Source organism: Glycine soja, chromosome 19 (genome assembly GCF_004193775.1).
Source record: "Glycine soja cultivar W05 chromosome 19, ASM419377v2, whole genome shotgun sequence".
Lineage (NCBI taxonomy): Eukaryota > Viridiplantae > Streptophyta > Magnoliopsida > Fabales > Fabaceae > Glycine > Glycine soja.
In genome coordinates this window covers 40942691-40969848 of record NC_041020.1, presented here as the reverse complement: position 1 = coordinate 40969848, position 27158 = coordinate 40942691, and the positions used below count along the sequence as shown (strand labels likewise).

At 29.3% G+C, this 27158-nt stretch overlaps 1 pseudogene; it reads right to left on the bottom strand.

Moving 5' to 3' along the window:
- Positions 1-17758: 17758 nt before the first annotated feature.
- LOC114399005 lies at positions 17759-26823 on the bottom strand (annotated as a pseudogene).
- Positions 26824-27158: the final 335 nt, after the last annotated feature.

Below are 27158 nucleotides of genomic sequence, written 5' to 3'. Positions count from 1 at the left end.
AGGAAGAGTTAGTAATTAACTAGGTTCACACCCCATTAATTGTTAGAATCAAATCCACTGCCCGCCTTCTCCCGTCTCCAAGCCTGAGAGAGCTAATGTGTATAAAGATATTGGATTCTAGCCAAATAAGCACATGCATGCTGAAAACACTCGATGGAAGTAGTGAGAGAAAGAAAAAGGCAATTTTATTGACGCTATCCCAGTTAATAGTTACTACATAGATTAATAATTATTTTATAAATCTTATAAAATTTATGATTACAAAATCATGACTACTTTTATGACTTATTATTAAATGGAAATTAATTCAAATTAAAAGTAATTTCATTTGGTAATTTTGAAAAAAATTACCCTGTCGAAAGGTGAAAGGCCTCTGAGACATTATACGCCTGTGTCCCTTCTTATAAGATATATTCTAACAAATATGATGCACAAGTAAAATAAATGCAGTAGATATGTTCGATGTTAAGTTGAAATAACTCTGCACCAAATTCACAGGCACAGTGTATATGTTGAATAAAGACATGCATTATCCTTCATTAGCTAATTAAACAATTTTCTTGTTCGACGAATATATATAACTTATTAGGATAAAGAGAAAAGAAAAAGCAAAACAAATTTATTTTTAATGAAATGAGCGAGACTATCATAACCATCTAACAATTGTACATATACAAAATTTTAACAATAAAGATATTATAATATATTTACACACGATAATAATGGTGTTAAATACAACTTTAGGTCTGTTCTAGTCTTCTAGAGGATAATAATAATAATAATAATAATAATAATAATAATAATAATAATAATAATAATAATAATAATAACCGAAGATTGAACAAAAGAACAACATTATTAATTAAAGGGGCCAGAGAACAAACTATAAGACACACAAGATCCTATACAGACAAAAGGCAACCACAACAGATGACGACCGAATTCATAGACTGTATAAACTATGATCAAGGGCCACACCCTATTAAGTGTTTATATAAGCGAGCTTAATTTTACTTGAACAAAAGCATATATTAATATACTGTCTAATTTGAAAGTATATTGATATTATTTAATTAATTTAAAAAATATATTTTAATTATAATGGTATACTGCTTTAGTTCTATAATTTATCTATATAAATGTTAGATCTTAATGGGTTATCCTAAACTAATCTTATATATTATTCGGTCTTAATTAGTTAGGTTTAAGTTTCTTTTTTAAAAAGAACTTGTTAAAATTTTAGGTTGTTTAAAAAATAGATAAACTTATTCCAACTCATCTCACGAACACTCCTACACATATACAATTAGTTGATAAATGAATAATAGATCAACTGAAATATTTATTTATTACTCAACCTAAAATATTACAATGAGAATGTTAACTACCTTAGCACAAGAGCCTTAGTTAAGAATTCAAAATATTTCTTTAAAATGTAATATTCAATGTTATCCATGTCTTTTTAGTATAATTTTATCAATATTTTTCTATTTAATTTATTAATTATGTCAAGTTAAAAGTCTGGTCTAATTCATTAGTCTATTTAAAAGCCTGCTAGCAAAATAAATTTTAAATAAACTAACAAACCTATATTTAAATATGTCAAGTTAAACATATCATTGCTATTAAAATTTAGTTTTTAAAACGATAAAAAATGAAAAACTAATGTAACATACAATAGAAATTACGCTAACATAAAAGGCTAACTTCAAATACATGTGATAAAGAAAAAAGAAAAAATAAAGCTAAAACATATGAAAAAATAACCTAGAACAATAAAAGCCATATCATTCAATAATGTCACGAAACTATTAGTGACTTACGGACTATATTGTCACTTATAGTCTAACTATTATTTATTTTGAAATAGCTAGTAAATAATATAATCTTGGTCTTGTTGATTTATTTAATTAATAATAATATTATTAGTATAATATATATTATATTAATTACAAATAAATAGGCTGACTTATCATACTTAATAGATTTTTTTCTCAGCATAAATCTAACCTATTTAAATAAATAAACCTTTTTTAAAGTCAAAAGCTAACCTTTTATTAAATAAATCATATTAATATTAAACTTTAATTTAGTCAGATCATAAGTTTTATTTAAAATATAATTTATTTTCACCCCTACTCATGTGTAATGTCGGTAAGGATTTAAATGTCATTTCAGAACTAGACTTTGATAGGCTTTAAGCCTAGCCTTCATTAAAAGAATAAAACTCGAATCTTGTCCATTACCCATCCCAAACCTTTTATGAATGCTTGGCCTAGGTTGTGTAGTACTGAAAGCTTTTTTAAAAGACTCTTTTCTGATAAGGTGCCAATAACCTCACAAGCCTATCAGCATATATCCACCTAAATATGCCTATTAGTAATTATATACCTTTATATTATGTTTTTTTAAAAGTAAAATGAATATATATTAGGTTTAAATATTTTTTTAGTTTTTTTAATTTAATATTATTTTTGTAAAATTATTTTTTGTTTTTAGTCCTTATAAATTATTTTTTTTTTGTTTTTGGTCTTTGAAACATTTTAGATGGTAAAAATATATTATCTAAAGTATCATAAGAATGAAAAGTAAAATCAACATAATTTACAAAGATAAAAAGTAAAAAATATTTAAATAATTATATTATATATAATCATCAAAAAGTTAGATATGTGTGTTGTACAATGTGTGTACAATATACCAAAAGGTCTAGAGACAAAAGCCTATATATCATCAACCTGCATTTAGAGAGGTACATCCTCTCGGGTGAATGCACCATGTTCAAAAAAACATCCCAGATTTTATTTTTTTCCTATAAAGCAACCACTATCATCTAGTAAATAATCCACTCATTACTAAAATAATAGTTTTCAAGATGATTTTTAAGATCATCTTAATGTAAAAGATGATGACAATTTTATAAATAATTTTTTTTAACAAAGATGATTTTATCAAAATCGTCTTCAAATTTATCATTTCATAATAATTTCATAAAAATCATCTTAAAAATTATCATTTTATTTTATGATAGTTATCATAAATCATCTTAAAAGGTTTTCATCTTAAAATAATTTTATATAAATCGTATTAAAAGTAAGTGTGTTCTTCATTTTTATCTCTTCCTCTATTATCTGACACTCACTTTTTCACTCTTCGACTCCCCCTTTACCTAGTTGTTTGATTCTTCCTCCCACCCACCGTCCCAAGATTGAACTCAACGTAGGAAACTCAGAATCGTGGAATGAAAGATGGAGGTTGCAATTACGAGATGTAAGGACATTTTGATTTTTCATTGTCTACTGTTCTTTGATTCTATTTTTTGAATTTTTTTGTTCTTTTTTTCCCCTTGTACGTTTTTTATTGTTTTTCATCCGATCACCGCCGTTGCGGTTCCTCCGGCAGTGCCGCCGGAGACGTTGCTGGCAGAGGAGCTCAGCGCGGTCAAGAAGAAGTTGGAGAGGATTAGGGCGGACGATGAGAGAACAAAGAAAATACTGAACGAGAAACACGCTTTGCTGGACGCGTGGATGAAGGAACTCAAGTATCACTGCATGGTTCGCACATGTTCGGTTCGTTTTTCAGTTTAGATTTCACGATGCTGATATTTTTTTTTTCTTTCTTTTATTGGAACAGAGAGTTTCTCCAATGAGAACGCTTAGGGAGAAGGAACAAGGAAAGATCGTGAACGAAGCGCCATCACAATCGGAGGTACTTGATTTTCTAATTTAATTTTGTGGTTGTTGCATGTATTAGTCGATTGAAGAAAGTGAGAATTAAGAAATGTGCCTTTGTTTTGGTGTTGAGAAGGTGAAAACAGAGGAAACAATGACGTTAGCGGAAAAGTAATTTTTCCAAACTTCCACCTCGAAAAATAATGTTGTTACGTATATTATTATGTGTAATATATATATATATATATATGAAAGTTGAATTATTAGGCTAATAAACTTTTTAAAAAGGTTAAGTCTGACTTTTTTAATGATCAAGAGTCGAACCTTACATATAGACTTGGTCATAAGTCTTTCATAGGTGGTCTAAAATCAATTGTGACTCCTAAATGTCATGTATTAATAAAAAGTAGGCAAATTTTGTTTCTTTTATGTATTTGATTTAATTAGAATATCTCCTATATATTTAGTGAAAGGTCTAGGATTCTAAGTAAGGGGCAAGAAGCTAGCTAGTATCTATTATTATTATAGAAAATGTAAAATTTGACATTCAAATCATGTTCTTGAATAAAATAAAATAAAATAAGAAAGGAGAGTTAAAAAATGGAGACCAATGGGTTAAAATATTAAAAAAATAGAAGAAAAAAAATCAAAATATTTACTATAACTTTATCAAAGTCAGAAGATGCATCCATCAACTCTATATAACTTTAAGATAGTTGGTTATTATTTTATTTTTTATTATAAAATAAGAATCAATTATCTTAAATTTTATATTATTTAGACACATAAATAATATGGTATATCTGAATTACCATGGATATTCTTAGGTATATATACGACACTTTAAATTGGTTTAAATATGTTTAGACACATAAATAATTTTGTTTTATGTTTTTAGTTTCCATAAAATTTTATTTTACCATTTTAGTTTCTTAATTGATAACATGTAGAGTAGACTCAACATTTCATATAATAGAGAGACCAATCTCAAAAGTTTACAATTTATAAGGACTAACAAATATCATTAGGAACTAAAATCGTAAAATAAAGTTTTATAAAGACTAAAATCATAAAGAAAATTCAGTAGACTAAAAGCATAAAACGAGAATATTACATAGACTAGAAATATATATTAAATTTTATGTATCTTCAATTTAAAAAAAAAAGTATGTTGATGTTAAGAAAAGTTGGGCTCCTCTTTCAGCTTTTGACTTCTTGAGATGCCTAGCCTAAATCTAGTGTAAATATTTGTGAAAGATAGATTTTTTTGACTAAATTTGGCGATGTATTCTATACTATCTGATGCATATATATAAACTGAACATAGACACGATACAAGCTACTGACACGTTGTAAAATTATGTTGTATAAAGATAAGTACTTTGTTTCCTCCATTAATTATTAAATTTGGGTCAACGAAAATAAATATATGCATCTAAATTTCAACAATTAAGATTTTATAATATATTTACATATATGCTAACAACGGTGGTATCTACAAGTCTAACCTCGACAACAAATAGCTGGTTAAAATGAAATTGAATTCAAATTCTTTAGATAACGTCTCATATTAGAGCATTGCATCGTGAAGAGAAAAAACTGGAAAAAAAATCTATTCAAATTTTTTAATAGAAACTAGTCGATAATAAAATAATGAATATTTGACGTTAATAACATATTTAATAAAAAAAAATCTACAACTTAATGTCTGTTGCGTAGAGTATATATATTCAATTACTCAACATTCGCATTTCAAGATTAGGTATTTTCGACCAGCACCGCACAAGAACACAGCACACATAGAGCAAGCATAGTTGTTTGAATTTCGACGAGAGCATATCGATCATCAATTAAATCATTTTCTTTGGCTTCATAAAACTTTTTGGTTCTGATCGATTGAAACAAACTCCACCCACGGTCTCACCAAAAGAAGCAGTAATAAAACAAAAACTGAAGATTGAAAAAAAGAAAACATTATTAATTAATTAAAGGGGTTAGAACAACACTGAAAATCCGGAGTGAACAAACAACAGACCAGTCAACCGAACTGAAGACGACCAAATTCATAGACTGTATAAAAAAAAATAAAGCTTTGAAAGAGGAAGTTAACAACCAAGGTCCACACCCCATTAATTATTAATTAAACTGTTAAAAAGCCAAAACCCTAAACCAGCCTAGGCTTCAGGTTCAATCCACATTCCATTTTCGAATCTAAGTGAGGCAGCCCATTCTGCAAGCGTTTCAATCGGAGGGTTTTCCCTCGGAACTAGCATCGATGCCGGAGCTCTTGCCTTCATCTGGGAGAGTACATCCACGGTTCCCCGTGGATACTGTTCCATATGCCTTACTCCGCTTCCAGCAGCGCTATAGTTGATCTGTGATGGAGGAACCAATGTTGCGGCAGTTATTAGATCTTGTTGGTATTAGTGGCGGTGGCGGCGGTGGTGGGGACGATAGTGTTGTCTGTGATAATTTTCTTTTATTGATCTTATTGGGAGTTTTTCCGGGCGTTCTTTTGTTGTCGAAACAGCATGGGGGAAGCTTGAGAACTCTGATTCTTGGGACCCCGCGGAGGATCATTTTGCTCTTGCTACCACAGATTGAGATTACAGCCATTTTATCCATTTTAGAATTAAGAGGAAAACGATGCTCTTGTAGAAAGAAAGAGTATAGTTTCTCGAGAAGAGGCTGTTGCTGTGTGTGCGGGGAAAAAAGAGAGAGTAAAATGATCCTTATATAGTGAGGGAGGGTTTAGACTCTTAAGTGTAAGGGATGGTTTTATAGTGAGGATTTGGATATGTAATGAAATTGATAGTTATGCTTATGCTTGTACGTGTCCGTTTCTTTTTTGTTGTTGTTCAATAGGTGTCCGTATCTTTACTACTTTTTTTTTAAAGACCACAGTGTCCTCCATACATAATAAACTCAAACAAAAAATAAAAGAATTTAATTTAGTGAAACTACTTTTTTTTCATTGATAAAAAATGTGTTTATCCAATTGTGGTTATCTTTTTTTTTTTTTTAAAAGGCACAATGGTGGTTATCTTAATTAATAGGATCAAGCAACAAAGACCCAAAAGGTTTTACAATTCCTCCTAGTGATTCTGTGTTGATAATAATACAAAAAAGTGTCATATCCACTCAAAATTTTACATTAGATTGGCCTCTATGAGCATAACTTTTGTCTAACAAAAATTAATTGAGTAAATAGCATATATGCCAACCGAATAAAAGATTTTTACTCTGTAATTCCACAAATTATTTATTAACTTTTATAATAAATATCTTTAAATTCATATTAATTGTCACGACCAAAATTGTAGTGCTAGACGACTAAAAGAAATGAAAGTTTGTTTGAAGTCGCCACCCATTTTTATTAAATTGAACTCGATGTTGTGTATGAAAGCAATGCCATGACCATCTTTTGTATTTGTTGTAACTCGCTTTCTGTGTATGGTTTCGGTAACCCCCCCTATCTAATTAATATACGTTTTTTTGCTTATAAAAAAAAAAAAGATTGATATATGAAAACCGGGTTAGGTTTAAGAGTCAATTATGCATAACAAAGGACGAGAATTGAAGTCCATGAACTCTTAATACATCCGTTAAAATAGCTATTAAGAAAGTTATTGTGTATATTCTTAATAAATTTTAAAATGATTTAGTTAGTCTGCATGCCTCTGACCATATTCTTAATTAGATTCTTGAATTTTTTTAGTTTTAATTGAATTCTTGAACTTGTATTTATTTTTTAATTAAGTCTGTGACACCTAATTAAAAAATAAATACAAGTTCAGTGACCTAATTGAAAAAAAAACAAAAGGTAAAGAAACCTATTTAAAAATGACAAATATTTCAGGAATTTAATTAAAAAATTGCATGTGAATCTTTGTAGATTAGTATTTTCATCCCTATTAAGTTCTAAACTGTTAGAAGAATCTTCGAATACTAAGTTTAAAAGATACAAGAGTGTGGAGATTGATTTGTAGAGTTGAGATTACTCATTTATATAAGATAGATAATTCATACATATTATTCAATCAATCAAATTAGATTCTTTATTATTTTGACTAGCTTAAGATAGTATAATTAATTTAGTGAAAGAATGAATTTTAATTTTCTGTAGGAAGTATATTTAGTTAATTGTATCTGCAGTCTTAAATTTAAGTATAAATTTTAAGTTGGTCAAATTTTTTAATCAAGAGAAAAAAACAAATTTATTTTAAAATATATAAGTAATTAAGACTAATGATGAAAAAAATGATAACATAAAAAGAAAAAATTTAAAATAATCAAAACTAAAATTTGATAATTCAAACTTAAAAATAAAAATAAATTTTAATAAAAAAATGTTATCACAAACAACAATTTTAAGAATTTGAGAATTTCATAAAGGGGGAAAATAAATATTAATTACGGTCAAGATAAGTGTCAAGACTCAAAAGAAAACGGTATTCAGAAAAAGAAAAAAAAAAGACTCAAAAGCAAACGGACAACATATATAATAAGAAATGTATTCTTCTAAAGGAGATTTAAATATACGGTGGGCAGGTTTTTTTACAGTAATTAATGTCTATATAAAAGAAAGGTATAAATATATTTAATAATAAATTTGTCTTCGATATTAATGACAATTGATTTTTTTTGTTTGAAGATGTTGCTTGTTACTTGTGGAAAGCACTTAAAAATGTAATTAATGAATGTATCATCAAAAATTAGTAAGTAGTACTAAATGAAAATTTTAATAAATAATTAAGATAAATAACAGACATGCCACAAAAAGTATTCGGGATAGTAAAATAGTTATATATGTTTTGAAATTTTTGAAATATTATATAAAATAAATTAACATATATGAAAATTCATACATACAAATAATGCAATAAATAATAAAATAAATAAATCGCATCATATCATTATTAATTTAGTATAAAAAAGATCTGGGTCATATACTAGCTAAAAAATTATATTTAGTTAATTATATGTGTAATGTGAAATTTTAAATTTTAATTACAAAATTAAGTTGGTCAAATTTTTATTATATATATAATATTAAAGATTTAATTGTTATAATTTTATTTTTTATTATTTATATAAATATAATTTATTATTTTAACAGTTAAATAATTTAAAATATATCATTAATTAAATAAAAACTTAAAATTATACATTTAATTAAAAATATAATGTGATTCTTAATTTTTAGTTTAATTTATTTTTTATTTTAATTGAAATATTATTAATAGCTTAATATATAATTTATTTCAAAATGCATAAGTAAATTAAATTTGTAAAGAATGTTATGCCGAGTTAATCTCAGGTTCTGCAAACCCAATAAAACTAGACGAGGGTAAAGATGAGTATTAAAATCTTAAACTCACTCCTTTATCGTGAATCTACTCCGCTTTTTGCCTAAATATAGACAGATAGTCAAAAGTCAAAGCCTATCTTTAACCTGTTGTTGTCAAGAGGATAATCTTGAATGTTTGTGTGGTTTGTTTGTTATTTACTGAATTATTTATTATTTTTCTCATTTCATATTTCATATATAATGTCAATAATAATTAATAACATTTTTTTAAAACCCATAGGATTGGCGTTAGACTATTATAAAGTTTCATTCTATTTATATACAGGAATATAATTTATTTAATAAAAGAATTTGTATTTAGTTTTTTTCATATGTAAAGTTTTTTTAACAATAATCATACATAATAAATAATTTTAATTTATGATTTGGTGAACACTTGTGATCTTTTAAAAAAAAAATATTTTTTAAAATGTTTTCTCGCAATAACAATTAGTAACAGTCAACTATTATTAATATTTTCTAAGAGAATTTTATTATTAAATATAAATATAATAAATAATACCTTTTATTTTAGAAATTAATTACTGTCAAAAAATGAACCACCACATATTTAAATTTTCTTTATAAGAACACATTTCTTATATATTTTTTAGTTTAATATCTTTTGGTTAAATTAATATACAAGTCGTTGAAACTATTTGATAATTTTTAATTAGGTTTCTAAATTTTTTCAATTGTGCTCCTAAATTTTTATTTGTTTTTAAATTAGGTCGTTGTCAAACCTATTTTTTTAAGACATGCAAACGGCATCACAATGAAGAATGAATTCTCAATTATGTTGGTACCTTCATCCCATGTTATCTCTTTTGACAAGTAAATTAAATCGTATAAGTAGAACAAATGTAAAGTCCAAGTATCATATCATTTTCTAAAAATACTTGGAAAAATAGCAAAGGTTACTAATTAACCAAGCTAATGAAAAATAAATAATTCCTATGGAAATCAAATTATAATTAAAATGATTGCAAACTAAAACAAGTGCTAAAGCAAATAAACTATAATTTTTTTAGATCATTTTTACGAACACTTAATGCATAAAATAATTTTGACAATATAAAGGAAATTGTTGGGGTCTGATTTCAACAAACCAACATCTCGTTCTTGATCAACAAGGGTATTTAATCTAGTTATATTATAATATTACCATCAACCCACAAGTAACTCTAACATCAATTCCTTAAATAGAAAGAACCAAGTTTCTTGACTAGATTATGATCAATCCTTTGATTAGTTTAGTCAAATAACTTTCTTTAAAAAAAATAGGTTCTTAGATTACTAATAGAACTTACTCCATTCCTAAAATATAAGGTACTACTATATTAAATTAAACATCATTTTCCAACAACATTTACACTAAAACGAGAAACCATGCATGGGTGGTGTTCAATACAAAGAAAGGATTAAGTACAAAAGAAAGCCATTAATATTAAACTATAAACTTAAATAAATAACTTACAATTTTTATACCAGAGACGATTAGTTACATCAAACCCTCAAACCCCAACCAGAGTGAAATTAATTACTCATAGAAGAAAGAATAGGAGAAAATGATGAAAAATGAATAAACGTAATGAAGAAGAATGGATCGAACTCCAAGGAGAGCTCTCCGCAGTCACAAAATGCCGGGCATATCATTCCTCTTTTGGCTGAGAAAACAAGTGACAATAAAGTGCCTATTACGAGAAGTTGCATGCAATTTTGGTGTTCCTCTATATCCCTAGAGAAAAAAAAAGAGCCACTAATTTTTTTCTTAAAAATGTTGAGAACTAGGGGGTTTTGGCACAGTTTATGCAGGACACCTTCACAATTTTGAGCGTGAAAAGATTAAGTAGTATAGAGACCAACAAGTTGTAATTCAGCTATAAAGGTGTTGTGTGACAAGTTGCAATTGAACTAGAAATGTTGCATATAATCTTTATATAATTGTTCTGTATGTATACAAATTTAATAGAAATTGAGTATTAGCCGCTAGAGTTTTCGTTCCCGACTAACTTGTGGAATTATCCTATAGTTGTTTTATTTTATTTGATATAAGATTTGATACATATTTTATTTAATTGCTAAATTTCATTGAATATAAATTTTAACTGTAAAATAATTTTTTGATATACATTCATAATTTTATAATAGTAGTAAGAAAAATCGATTTAAACAATATTTAGCAATTGCGAGGGATTACTGTGGAAATAGAGAGGGAAATAAGGCTATGAATTGTAAGGAATTAGAGAGATCAAGAAATCAGGTGATGAAAACTAGCGAGGGTTTAGAGAGACACAATTGTGAGGAAATAACTAGGGAATATATGATATTATCTTTTGCGAGGGTTTAGCGAAAGACATGCAGCAAAAGATTAGCGAGGGAATGGTGAGAGATAGCAAGAAAATTGCAGAGAAATCATTCCGTCACTAATTAGCGAGTTAAATTTAATGAGACTGTTTTCTTACAAATCACTTGCGAAAACCCACACTAGTTCCATTATGGACAGATTTTGAGGGAACAATCTCTCGCTAAATTCACGATTTTCTTGTAGTTATAAAAGCCTCTAGCAATGAATGATTGAAATCCCCTTTAATAAGTATTTGTTTCCTTTGTTGAGCCTCATTAAAACCAAATTAACACTCCCACGCTTAGCTTGAACATTCCTCATGGTTAGCTTGACAAAATAAGCATCAAGGGTTGCATTTGAGCGTTTTCATACTAAGCATATGTATTGTAGTTTCCAACGCTTAGCGTGAAAATAGTAACAATAAGCATAAAGATTTTCTAAATATTCCCATGCTCAGCCTCAACTTTCTTATGCTCAACCTCAAGTTGGTAGCAACAAAGACACCTCTAACATTCTCAAGCTTAGCCTTAAATTAAATTCTCCAAGCTCGACCTTAAAATGGCAGCAAGCAAAGGAGTAACATGTTAGCCTTTGGCATTCAAACTACGCTTCCAAAGGATTTTAGGCTTAATATTTCAATGACTCTTGCTCCAAATTCTTCAATTCTTCTTTTTCTCCAATAAAACATCACAAGGTAATAAAATTTCTAAAGGATTAGAAACATTAAATGTGCTTCTAATTAATAGTTAAATTAGCCTAAAAGTGACAAACAAAAGTTCTAAGTCAAGAAAATCTAAGATAAATACCAAGTATATAAGACATTTATCACCGATGATCAATCATTCGCAGCACACCCTACTATTGATAAGATCAAAGAAGAAAAGCACAAAACATGGGAGGACATATAAATCAATACCCACGAAAAGAATTAATAGAACCTAATACAAAGGTCAACCAAGCCTATTTTTATGAAAAGGCTCCAAGCAAAACAAGCGGATTGAATCCTAGTAGGAAAATCCATGATGATCACACTAAAATTGGCGAGCTTATATTCACGCACATGTTGCCTTCTCGAATTAAAGATATAGGACCCTCAAAAATTCATTTTCTTTGTAAGAAGTGGGCAACTATTCAATCTAAACTTTTATGAAGTTTTGCCTTTAATTCCTAATCAAAATTTTGTCAAGTCAAAATCCTTCATTTTTTTTACGTTACCACTTTCGTCTTTGCCCTATAATTCTGCAGTTAAACATCGACTCATGCATACATATGTTAAATTTTTTATTATTATTTTGACATTTTGGGGCAATTCATTTTTTTAAGATTTGAGACTATTAGAAAATATTTTGTTGGAACATTTAAAGGCTATTAAACATTTTTTGGCAATTTAAAATCGTCAAAAATTACTTCTCGATTACTTGCCCAAATTCAATCTAATATTACTTTCCCAAATAACCTAGCTAGTCCCAAATCAACCAACTGAACAACCCAAACAAAAGCATTAACCAAAGAGTATCATAAATTTAAAAACCCTCTCCAACTAAACAAATTCCCCCCGAAATTATTTATTAAGAAATTATTTTAAATGATAAGTTATATATCCATACAATTTATTCAGTAAAAAGGATTCTATCATTAAATACACGGAATAAATGATTAATTTAATAACTTTGAATGGATTATAAATAATAATTTATTTATTTATCCATATGATTATACAATCTAAAATTTATCCAATATATAGGATTTTGCTTATTTGAGCAAAACAGGTTTCCATATTGCGAAATCCTAATTCGGAGGGCATGGAGGATTTAGATTCAAAATGTAGTATCTAAATTTGCAATTTATATGATCTAGGTGTATTGTCTTCTAAATTTTCCTACTACTTGTAGCAGAAACTTCTAATTTCTCTCTCTTAAAATTAGTCTAGTTAGCTCAGATTCAATTATCTTCTGGAACACATGTATAATCCTTATCTACCGAAAGGTTTAGCATGTTTAGACAGGTTTCAGGTTTCTATATAAGCGTGGCTAGACCAAGGTTTTAAATTTTGATTGTGGTCATGTTATGGTTGCAGTCATGACTGACATAGTTGTTGAGGACAAATGTGGCTTTGCTTTGGAAATAGGCAATGCCCTGAGTCTCCAATCTGTGATGGAATAATGGTAGCACGGTAAGCATACCATTATACCAGACTCATGCAACTACTATTATTGCCGATATGTTGCACCCGCATCTCATGATGCGATCTACACGTTAAATCCTTAGGCTTGACTTCTATATTGTGTTTCCCTATAGAACGTGAAACAACAGTACTACTATAAGTATACTTAACAAGTCTCGTAGCTCTCTATCATTTAGAGTGTGTTTGGAATTTGATTTCAATAGAACGCCATCCCATTAGCTTCATTCCTCCTATGTTTGCTGCTTTAATTTGAAGGTAAAAACTTCTCTTTACAATAAGTTTCTATATGGATTTCCTAACACACCCAATTAGTCTTTCTTTGCTCATAAGTTGTCTTCAAAATTATAATCCTTAGAAATATACCTGTTATTAGAACTAATCAAATTCAAGTCTCGATCATGGCTATTATTTAATGTACATACATAAAGCTTCCTTAATTTTCTGTAACAATTAATGCTTGTATATATTAATAAAATGTAGGGGCAAGCTGATTTCTCCTTTGTACTTGAGTTAATTAGAATATCTCGTATATTCGGTGACATATCTAGGATTATGTGTTAATGGGACAAGGAAGCTAGCTAGAAGCTATTACTATTAGAGAAAACAAAAAATTTGACTTTCAAATCGAAGTAGGTGAATAATAATAGTAATATAAGGGAATCAGTGAAAAAATTGAAAGTAGTATTCAAATATAAAAAATAGAGAAACAAAATAAAAAAAAACTCAATATTTACTTATAATATTATGAAAGTTGGGGAATGTATTTGCACACCTTCAGGTCTATATATACTTAGCTCTATTAAATTTGTGGGTATAAATATAATTGATTATGTAAAAGAGAAAAGAAAAAACAAAATAATTTAATTTAATTTAGTGAAATGAGCAAGATTATCATAACCATTTAATTGTACATATAGAATTTTAAGAATAAAGATATTATAATTAATATATTTACGCACTGTGATAATGGTGTCTTCTTCAACTATAGGTCTGTTCTTGAGGATATATATATTCAATAACTTTACATTTGCATTTCAAGATTACGTCTTTTCGACCAGTACCGGGAAATATCTAGCATCAGTGCAGGGAAATAACTGGGCTAATGTTATTTATATTTTGTATATGGGTTGTACTCTTATGAATGAAAGTTTTTCTTTAGCTATTAAGACAAAAATATTACGTACGTCTTTCAACCAACGCCGCGCTAGAACACGGAGCAAACATAATTGTTTGAATTTCAATGTGCATGTTGATCAAATAAATTATTTTCTTTCACTTCATAATATTTTTTTTTTAGTTCTGGTCGATCTATTGAAAACAAAACAACTCATCTCACGGTCTCACCAAAAGAAACAATAACACAATAACTTAAGATTGAACAAAAGAAAAACAAGTATTATTAATTAATAGAAGATAACAAAGGTCCACACCCCATTAACTCTTAAAAGACAAAACCCTAACCCAGCATAAGCTCAGGTTAAAATTCACGGGCTGCCTTCTTCCATCTCCTAGTCTAAGGGTGGAAGCCCATTCTGCAAGATTTCATTATTCGGCGGGTTTTCCCTCGAAACTTGCATCGGTGTCAATCTTCTTGCCTCCATCTAAGACAGAAAATCCACCGTTCTCTGTTGCTGCTGGTGATCCATTTGCCTCGTATAAGGATGGTAACACTCGTGTTGGCCTGCTCCGTGCTTACCAAACCTATATGCTGGTGACAAAGTGGCACCAACAGGGTGGCGCGCTTGATTGGATTCACCGAATGGTTTAGATAAAAGGAAATCATTGGGGTGGGATACTCCAATACTTCCTCGGCCATATGGTCGGAAGGAAATGAGACCAAGAGTAATTAATTACGCCAAGAGATTGTTGGCGTACTCCACTTCTAGCCTTGTCAGGTGCCGAAGGAACAGTCATTGCAGCGGTTCTGGTAGATCTTGTTGGTGGCGGTGGCAGCGAAGAAGGAGCTACTATTGCAGCAGTTTTATTTAATCTAGATGGCAATGGTGGCAGTGGTGGTGGTGTTAACCCAAGCTGTGAATTTTGCTTATTTGATGTTTGTTGAAGTTTACTCAAGGATTTGTTTGTTGTTGCGGCTGCTACGACACTTGAACATTCGTTATTTTGGTCCCTCGCAGAGGGAGCAGTGATAGTACTGTTGCTGCCTGAGCTTTCGGTTGGGGAAACCTGGGGTAACAGTGTCTTATGTCATATTGAAAATAGGAGAACTTGAAGGGGTTCAAATGAAAATGATCTTGACTAGTTTTAAGAAAATTAACTACATAAATTGAATATCATTTTGCATAGTTTAGTTTAAATTGTATTTTTATAATTTTCATGTTTTTTAAAATAATAAATTAAACTTAGTTATTAGAAAAATATATTTTATTTATTCAAAACTAATATTGTCATATGACCATAATTTATATTGTATTCTATTGGTTTGTTATTTGATGTGCACCAAACATATGACTAAAACTTATTCTATTCTTACTATATGTTCTTATCCTATTCTAATCCTATTTTTTATTCTAGCATGTCATATTCTGACTACTAACCAGTCTTAAATGTGGGCAAATTTTCTAATGGAGAATTTGAATATTAATTTGTCACGTTGCAAAATACTATAATCTTTTATTAGACTCAACCTCATTGGTTATTTTAACATTAACTATGAAATGAAAAATTTAATAGATAATTATAAAAAATAGCAAACATACCAATGATAATAAACCAATTACTTAATTTCTTGAAGTTTTAAAATATTAATATAAAATAATTTAACATATATGAAAAATGCAATGAATAATAAAATAAAATCAATCACAAAATAATTAGTTCTGAATTAATTATTTTATTACACTTTATAATTTTGAATTTCATTGCTTAGCATTAAATATTATTTAAATATTATGATTAAACTCTTATTTTAGTTCTTAAATTTTTAAGTCATTGTCATATATCGGTTTCTTTTTTCTTATTTGACCTAACTTTTTTATTTTATTTTGGGCCTTCAATCCTTTTTGGTCAATCTCTGTTTTGGGCCGGGGATTGGCTTTCAAGACTTCCCTTGAATATAAATTGTAATATCATACTTCCGGTTTCGATTATAATAATAAAAAAAATTCACACTTATTAAAAAATTAATTAATTTTATTAAATTGTATCATTTTTAATTGAAAAATAAATATTTTGCTAAATTATCCTTTATTTAAACTTAATATCAAATATAAAAAATATTTTTGGTCTTAAATAAATAATATTTTAGAAAGAATCTCATTAAATAAGACATAAATAATTTAGATCTTTTTATAATTGAGACAAAAAAAAATAAGAATTTATTATTTATATTTGAAATCGAAGAAAGTATTAGAATTTATAGTCAGACTCTCCTGAAATTTGGATGATTATCCACTTTTGAGTTAGTTTTGGAAGTTAAGCTCAATTTATTTCTAATATAATTAATATAAGAGTTTATTTAATATTATAAAAAATTCTAGCTCAGTTTATTAAACTTTGTGCATGAATTATTGTAAATCTTTGATACATGAATTTGATTTCTACAAATGAAAACATAAAAAGCTTATCCAATATTACAAACTTCATACTTTTGAGTCTTAAGAATAAAAGAGACATTTTAGAATGAGAAAAAAAGCTATGTATTAACCTTGTAAAATAGTTTTATATCGTCATTTAATCAAAATCTATTGTTTATGGTGAGTTTGTTGATTTTTATAAATTTATCTTAAAGGTTATATCAATAATGATTTATGATTAGACGACGATATAAAATTATTTTATACTATTAATGTATCCGTACAAAACTCATTTAGGATATATATGATAGTTAAAAACTTTTTATTAGAGTGCATCCTCTACTCTTAAGCTAAATTTTGGAGTGAATAAGTGGTCCAATCTTTACAATATATTCAAATGTGCCTAAAGCGCCAAATATTATTAGTATTTGACCTTTTTGAAATACAATTTACCTATTGGTTATTGGTTTGATCATACAATGAAATAAATTTGCATGATGAAATCCATCGAGTAAATAAATCTTCCAACGTTGCACTTTTTTAACATGTAGAGGATCACTGAAAAGAGTAATTGAATCCCGAGGATTATCGAGCTACTAGAACAAGCAAGACAAAGATAATTTGAAGTTCACACAGAAGAGGCCTACATTGATTTATTAGATAATAACTAAGCCCATATTTATAATATCACATTGGAAGCTTAATGTTATATCTGGCTGCTGGGAAGAGTGCTAAGAACAGAGTGCTCTGGCTTATGCTCGCATTCAGTGTCAAGATGAACAAAGGCTCTCTCAACTTCAGGGAGTTCTTCGATCCTTATCTGCAAAGATTCTCCAATTGCATGTGCTTCTTTCAGTGGAAGATCCTCCGGTAGTTCTATGTCCACCTGTTTGTCCAACATGGATATGAACATCAAATTAGTTTATATCAAATTCCCTTTGTTAATATCAAATATGTTTTATGTTAATACATATCACATGGAGATTGATCGAATCATATAATCCTACATCATATAAAAAGTTTCTTTTTTATTAAATAGATTTAAATATATTTTTAATTTCTTGATATATACTCATTTTTTATATTCGGTTCCTAATAAATTTTTCCTTTACATCAGATCTCTAATATTTAAAAAATTTTATTTGAGATTTCTGTCTTTAATCTGAATCTGTTATCTGCTTAAATGTCTGTTAACTGATCACACAGACATGTCATGTATAATCTTTATTTACTGAGTGGAATTGTACGTAAAATTTTTTTATAAAAAAAATGACATCGTGTGATTCCTCCAACTCCATTCTTCAGACTAAGTGGAAATGATAATTTCTGGAATTGACGACACAAAATCAACTTACCTCAACAAAGTATAAAACTCCACAAGTGTAGGCACGGACTGTGTCAATACGTGTGATTTGAGGATGGTATCTTAAAACAAGGTACGTCAATTTCTGCAATACTTCAGGTGGAGCTGATTGTCCAACCAAGGAAACTAAACAAAGAGGTAACCATCATTTAAATAGAGTACGTAATTGAATAAAGCATAAGACACAAAATAAGAAGAGAGAAAGAGAGAACCAACATTTTCAAGCACAGTTTTAGACCAATTTGAAATTGTATAGAGTGCAAGCAAAATAGCGCCAATAGGGTCAATCCACCAACTAAATTTATCACCAAGGACAGCAGCAACCAAACCAACTATGTTGGTTATGACATCAAAATAGTGATCCTAGTAATCATCATAACAAGAAGCAATCAGACTCCAAAACCTAACATTGTTCAGTGGTGATCCATGCAATACATTGATTTTATAAGTTGTAAAAACAGAAAATGTTATATATACGTCTGCATAGGCACGGCTATTTTATTTCCTGAACTTCTACAATACAACCAGGGCAAAAGCTTTACGCCAGTGGCAATCAGCATGATTATATACAACCAAAACAATTGATCTGAAGTCATCTTCAAGGTTGGTTTTCCTTTAATCAATTGTTGAACGGCCTCAACCAGCACTTGAAAACCTTAATAAAAGTTGTAAAAAAAAATGTCATTTTAGTATTTATAGCATATAATTTAGACTAGTTTAAGAAACGCTATATAGAGATAAGTTACAATGGATTAATAAATAACCTAATCCTGAACCACACCAACGTAATTAACATACCCAATGTAGCCATGATAGCGGCAAAGATGGTAATGCCGACCGGTTGCATTCTCAATTTTCCAATGGGATACTTATATATATATATTTGTGCGCTTCATTGAGAGGTGTGTAAACCAAAGTACCTCACCAGCCATAAGATCTAGCAGAGAATCCAGTGTTGATGCAGCAATAGCTATGGAACCACTCTTAACTGTTGCAAATACCAGTAAGGTGTGATTCTTGGTCAAAGTAGAGCAAACTACAAAGAAAGGGAACACTAAATGCTCACTACTTCATGAACTTGAAAGAAAATATATGCAAATAAATGTTAATAACACAATCTTGAACCGAGAGGGTTTCAACAAACAAGGATGTGGAAATTAGGCACCCAAGAGCTAGGGCTTGGAGAAACACGGTTTGGAACAATTTCTTTGGATTCATCTCCAGTTTCTTGAAGATGGCTAAGGAGTTCTCCCTTTCAATTATTGTTAATTTCTTGAAGATGTGGTGTAATTGACTTCTTTTCTCCATTTTAATCTTTTATCCATGCCTTTGAAATCTTTACTTAAAGTTTTGTGTGCAGTATCTAATCATATGATTGGAAAATGGAAAATGGATCGTGAGTTGTGCTTATTAATTTATTGCCATATTAATTCTATTATTATCTAGGAATAGAACTCAAGGTACATAATTTTTTTAAGTGTTTTTTTTTCTTATTTTCTTGTGTTTTGATTTAAAGAATTAATCAAATTGCGTGGGTTTAAAGGTAAATAGGGTTCGTGCACCAAGGGACTAGGTTTAAGCTAACTAAGTAGAGATCGATCAATTAAACCATGAATGATTTTACTTGAAATAGGTAGAAGTTGATGTCATGTGAACATTTAGTGATGTTTAACTCCAACCATTGTTGCCTATATATTTAAGAAACTTATCGAAATTAAAAATTAATCTCTTTATAATTTTGTTTCTAATTTCATTACTTGAAAATTTAAATTCTCACTTGTTTTCAATTGTTTTCCATAAAAAATATAATAATATAAAGTCTCCTTCAATCCAATAATTGTGTCCAAATAGTTTGCTTTTGCAAACCAATATGTGTTAATACAATTTCTCATGACAACACACTATATATGCTTATACAAATCAGTGGACTTGCTGAAGGCATATCAACAATCATTATAGAAGGCAGCACTGAAGCCATGGAGTTTTTGGATGAAATGCTGTCAAGAGGGCGCGTTTCAAATTGATACGTACACTTACAATGTCAATTTCAAGGTTATGCGCAATTTGTTGGAAATTTTTCCATAATTAATGGAGCCGCTACATTCAAATAATCTTGTTAATGCACAAGAATGGCAATAATGTGATGAGTTGTGAGGAGGTAGCTGCCACATTCAAGTAAGCATGTTAATAAATCGAAGTTTCAAAGATGTAAGGAGTGACAACTTATCAAGAATTGTCACCCATTACTCACTCTTAAAAGAAGTTGCATCCCTCGTTACAATGGGTCTTGTGTGGAGTAAAATGATCCATCCCATCCGAGATAACAAAGTGGTTAGTGGAAGTTACTGTAATCCTCTTCAAGAGAGAGAAATCGAGAGAGAGTTATGTTTTATTGGACGATTGGTAAAATAATTGAGAAATATTTCTGGGAGATGATTGAGAGATCCTTTTCTATCAAGAGAAAAAGTTTGTAATCTTACGTTTTTTTTTTTTTTTTTTACGTTTAATACTGGAACATGCATGAACCCTAAGATGATTCACAAGAGTTAAACAACTATCAAATAGTTAATTCCCAGGTGAAGATGTTAACCTTATTAGTAATAGGAAACCTCAAAGTTTTAAGGAAGCTATTGACATGGACGATAAGGAGAAATAAAAGCAAACCATAGAAAAGGAAACTCGATCCTTAAAGAAGAAATAAAAATAAGATTTGGTGAAATTACTAAAAAGAAATAAAACTTCTGAGGGAGAATATTGGATTTTCAAAAATCCAATCCATATCCATTCCAAATCCAATTAAATGGATTAGATTTAAAATTCATATCCGCTTAATTGGATAAAAGTGATTTGGATTTTTATGATTTTAAAACTGGTTTATAGTTCAAAATCATTTTGGTTTTAAATCTAGTTTTAAACCATAAATTTAATTTCAACCTACTTCAACTAGAGTTGTTTTTAGTTGATTTCGGTCATGACTATTTTTTGTCGACTTCTACTAGGGTGGTTGGGTTTTTTCATGCAGTGTTGGTTGATAGTTTTTTCTATCGATATTGACAGACTATTTTCAACCAAGGTCGAGTAGGATTATTTTTTGGTTGACATAGGCTAGGATTTTTTTAATCAAAATCGGTTGTAGCTATTTCTCAATCGACATCGACCGAGACTATTTTTTGGCTAATGTCGGCTAGATATTTTTAGGTTGACGTTAGCCAGTGATTTTTTTTTTTTACCGACATCGAATGGTCATATTTTTTTTCTGATATCGACCAGGGTTATTTTTGGCTGACATTGGCTAGGATATTTTTCAATCAATGTCAATCGGTAATATTTTTTTATCGACATTAACTAAAGCTATTTTTCGAGCAACATCAATTAGGGCTAGTTTTTTGTCGATGTCAGCTAGAGTCATTAACGCTAGTAAAGAAATTGCATCAACCAAAGTCAACTAAAAAAATCATAGTCGATGTCGGCCAAAAAATAACCACAATCAATGTCAGCCAAAAAACATCATTGATCAACGTCAACCAAAAATACCTATACCTAACATTAGTTAAAATGGTCTTGGCTGAAAAATAATCTTGACTGATGTCAATCACAAAATACCTTAATCGACGTCAACCGAAAAATAGCCTCGATCGAAAAATCATCAATCAACATCAGCTGAAAAAACTCTAGTTGACATCAATTGAAAAACAACCTTGGTTGAGGTCGACCAAAAAACATCATCAATCGATGCTGGTCAAAAAAACTCTGAACGACATTGGCCAAAAAATAACCTTGACTAATGTCCGCTTAAAAAAAATCCTAGCTGATATCTTTGGAAAAATAGTCTTAATTGAGGTCAACTGAGAAACATTATCAACCAATGTTGTCAAGAAAACTTTGGCTAACGTCTATAAAAAAATAACCTTAATTAACATCGATCAAAAAATAATCTCAGCAGATATAAACTAAAAAAAATGCTTTCAGCCGGTCTCAACCAAGGTTGTTTTGGAGGAATGCTATAAAATTTAAAAATCCAATAAAATATTCAAATAATTGGATTGGGTTTAACATAAAAAAAAAAAAGCTGAATTTGAATGTAAAACCAATGCATTAAAATGAATTTAAAATGGTTTGGATATAAATAATTATGGATTGATTTTATGTAATCGGATTTTTTGAACACCATTACTGGGGGAGATTATTAGATAGGCAAGTGTGGGTGAAGAACCAACTAAAATGAGTATTGAAACATTGAAGTTGGTGGTACATCTATGTATTAAAAGTCTTCTGAGGATGTGAAAATCAAACAGTGTCTCGTTGATGGTAGTGAATATCAATTAGTAATGTTACCATCAAATAATCTTGGTGGATGAAAAATGAAGTTAGAGAAATTATACCTACAGTGAATCACCATATAATATAACGCTAAGATTATATTAATTAAGAAAGTTAAATATTGGTGTATTGATATAATTATGCCCAATAATTATGTCGGGAGATGAGAAATTTTGTTAGAGATTCTTTTATAATCAATGAAACAAACATATTCCATTTAGATACAAGATGTGATGAAAATGGGGAAAGTTAATTTGGTACCACACATTCATGTTCTTGGATCATATGATCTGTGATGGTTGCTTAATTGCTTGATATTATCAACTACAGCACAATTGAAATTAGTTCATTGACACGACTTACGTCTAGTTATTATTGTTATTATTACCATAGAACATATGTTATATATTAGCGAGAATATACATGTGATGCTGTAGCGTAAAATATACATGTAACTCCCTTCAGCTGTATAACAGATGGAGATAACAAAGACTACTCTTATTTTATTTTATTTTACTTTCTTCTTTTCTTTACGTTCTTTATTTACTTCCCTTAGTTGCGAATCAGGCTCTTCAACCAAAAAAATCAGTCTCCTCATAACACAAATTGGCAAACAAAAGTTCCAAATGACTAATGAACAAGGGAATGTAATTATAGCTGTATTAAAAATGAAAGAAACATACGGTACCTTAAAAGCGAGTAAAAAAACGTTTGCCCAATTGGATATTTTCATTGCCCTTTCAGACTGCACTTGTTCCGCATCCACTGACCCATCCTCAATGACATTTGAAGATTCAGTTGAATCAACCTCCTCAAAAGACCTTAGGGTGGCAAACTGCCTTTCGTAATACTCTTTCTCCCCTAGCACACGAAGAAAGAAAATGAAAATTGAGCATGATGACAAAAAACTCTTATATTTTTATACCAGATAGGTGTTCGAATACCCTAGCAAAACACCTATTTGGTCTTCTGAAAGGCAAAAGTGACCTTAATCAAAGGTATCAAATTAAAGATTAGACACCCTAAATCATACTTAGAGATTGATTGCCTAAGCGGTAATCTGATGGTAAAAGTCTTAAGTTCAACGTCCAAAAATGCTTGTATATATAGAATTAAGATCGTGAAGGACTAAATGTTAGGACCACTATTCAATTTTCATTTACTATCCTATTGATTGCTTAAAACTGAGACCTTACTTAACATCTTTTGTAAGTATATTTTTCGAAAAAACATCATATCAAACACTGGAGTAAGACGCATAGGAACAAGGAGCACGACTAAAGGAATATAGTGTCCGGCCATCGTTGGGCACTGGAGTAATAATTTTATCCTTTTATATTGTAAGTGAAAAATATATTAAAAAAAATCTTCTTGTATAAAAGAGAGTTATTCTAAATATATATTTTTTTATCAAAAACATTCATTATTATATCTTATTTCTTATGACTATTTTATATCATCACATATATATGCCTCTCTTTTTTTATACTTTCTATACAACTAAATAAGAGAAAAGAAAAGTTTAAACTTTTGATTCTTTTCTTTTAACTTTTCTTACCAAACAACTCAAAAAATCATCTCTCTTGATAATATTTTTTTTTCTTTTTGTTCACTTCCTCAACCAATCATCTCTCTTTATAATATTTTTTTCTTTTTGTTCACCTTTTTCCTCAGCCAATCATCTCCCTTTTCCCCATAAATGTAGCTTAGTTGGTAACACATTGAATTTGTGGGGAAGAATTTGAATTTGATCCCACAAAATACACTTTTAAGAAAAAATAGAGAGCTTTGAGTGTGATTAAGTCTCATAAAAAATTAGTCTTATAATCAGTCGAAATGACTAAAATTTATAAAAATATCTCAAAATTTCATCGGATGCCAAAGATTATGGTGATTGAATCTCATGACTTATGATCAGTTGATGTTGTGGCTTGTTACCATCGACAATTTTTTTTTAATTGGCAAAAGATATTTATATTCCAACCCATTTGCATATAGTTTCCTATAATAAAACGTACCCCTGCCAATACTTGAAACAAAAAGAGTTGCATTAACCAGAACATGTGTGGTCAAGTTGAGATCTTGGGCATGGATAAAAGCAAAAGTGCAGTGGTGTTTTTCAAGCTCTTTTAATAATTGGATGCAACCAAGATTGGCATTGCATCAAGCCTAATAATTATGTATGCTGGCTTATGAAGGAAGAGTTAGGTATGTTTGCTCTACTGGAATCAGACTTCAAATGAATCATTATTGGTAATATGGCAGGCAGTGCTGGCTTGTGAAGGAAATATTGTGAATCTACAGGAGGGGAATGAAGTTATCATATTGGAATGAAGTCATCAAGTTTGGCATTGATATAGATTTGTTACTGTGTATGTTGGTTATTTTTGAATGCACCAACGACAACTGTTATGCTGATTCTATTCTCAGATGTGAAATCATATTGTTATCGAACCAAAAAGAGCTCGGGCATGCAAACTGAGTTTTGGTAGAGAATGTTATTGACTATACTGTAGCTGCAATATACGCTATGGAGCTGGGCAGTGTGCGAGGGAGTATCTTTGGGTTGAAGATTCTCACATGGTTCATACACGTTGAGATCTTCTTCCTTTTCATGCTCTGCAATAGAAGCCATCAGAGTTTGCTTTTGGTGGGAGAATAATAAGAACATATAAGAATATCCATCCGGAAACAAGGTAGTGTAAATAGTTTCCAGAATTTATTTTCTGAAATGAGGGTATTTTGAGAAAACAAATTTAAAAGGAGAGTGCATTAGAAAAAAGGGGGAGCGATAATAACAAGTGCAAATTAAAAGAAATAATCTCTCTTTTCCCTTTTTTTTCTTTTCTCTTGTATTTTTTATTCCACTTCGTCTTCCTCATACCAACATAGCTTTTAAAGTGTATATATTCTAAAAAAATGAGATAAATATTTTCTGTTTGCATATCAGAGTGAAAAAAAAAATACTCAAACTTATATAGACATGAATAATAATTTGAATATATGTCTTGAGACCTAAAAGGTATTTATATACACCCTTTACGATGAAACTTGGAATAAAGAGAAAGTTATTAAAAATAACATATGTAATAAGTAATAAGATGAGAAAGCAAAATGGAGATAAAGAGCTCTTTAGATAAATATAAAAACTAGAGTGTGAAAATAAAATCAGAATTATGATATTTTTAGTAACATTATTTATAAATAATGGGTAATTACATATTTAATTTTTTTTTCATTCATTTTAGTTAAATAAATATACATAATTTTAAAAAATTTACTTGAAAAATTAATAAAATAAAAATATTATTCTAAAAATTAATTGTGAAGAAATAAAAAAATAGTAAACACATAATAATTAATTGAATTAAAATTTTATAGTGTTTTTAATTTAAATTATAAAACTTAATAAACAAATTAAGTTATCTAAATTTAGATCCAAAATAATAAATATATAACATAAGAAAATTACCGGCAAAGCAACTATTTTTTTTTAAAAAAAAATGAAAATCAAAGGCCAAACATATCCTCTAGAAACTATTATTTCCCAGTAGCTCTAAATAGAATTCTTTTCATTTTAGAAGACTCAAATCTAAAAAATATTGGAGAAGAATTACACTCTTATTAACACTTTTGAATATTAATATTAAAGTTGGATTTGTCTTCTGTAAATTGTGTAAATTACTTAGAGGATAAAATAAGAACCCAATTGTTGATGAAAACATCAATTATTGATATTTGAATACACACATAATTTTATGGAAGAATATAACCACAGTTAAACTATATATGTGTAGACTTGGAGAAAGAAATAATAAAGTATATATAGTGACTTCTAAATTGTATGTTAAATTTAAAACTCGACAATACCTTTTGTTAAGCCAGTTGCCTTTGAGTAGTCAATGTGAAAAGAGAGCTCAGGATCGAGACCACACCGAACCTTATCAGGCAATTTGGAGAAAAAATCGCATTTGAGACGAGTGACTTCACTGAGCTCACCATTATTATTGCTTGACAAAAACGGTGCCTTTAAATGATCCAAACCACCTTCCATATTCACTGTCCAAGTGCAACCCAGAAACTCAAGTAAGAAAATAAAAAGATGAAAATTCCACCAAATTCCAATGCCAAAAAACAACAACCCACCACCTAACAAAACGAAAGAAGATGTTGACCCTCAACTCAACGGCTGAACTAATTAATGCTTTTATACATGCAGGAAACATGCCTTTCAGTATTATTCTTATTCCCTAAAACTTCAATCATATGTATAATGTGTACAACGTTTTCTTCTGTCACGTATACATCTTATACTTCTAGGAAACATAAAACTGGAATCTTTGGATATGTTTGAGTTTGACAAGGAATATTGGAGGCTTCAACCCTTGA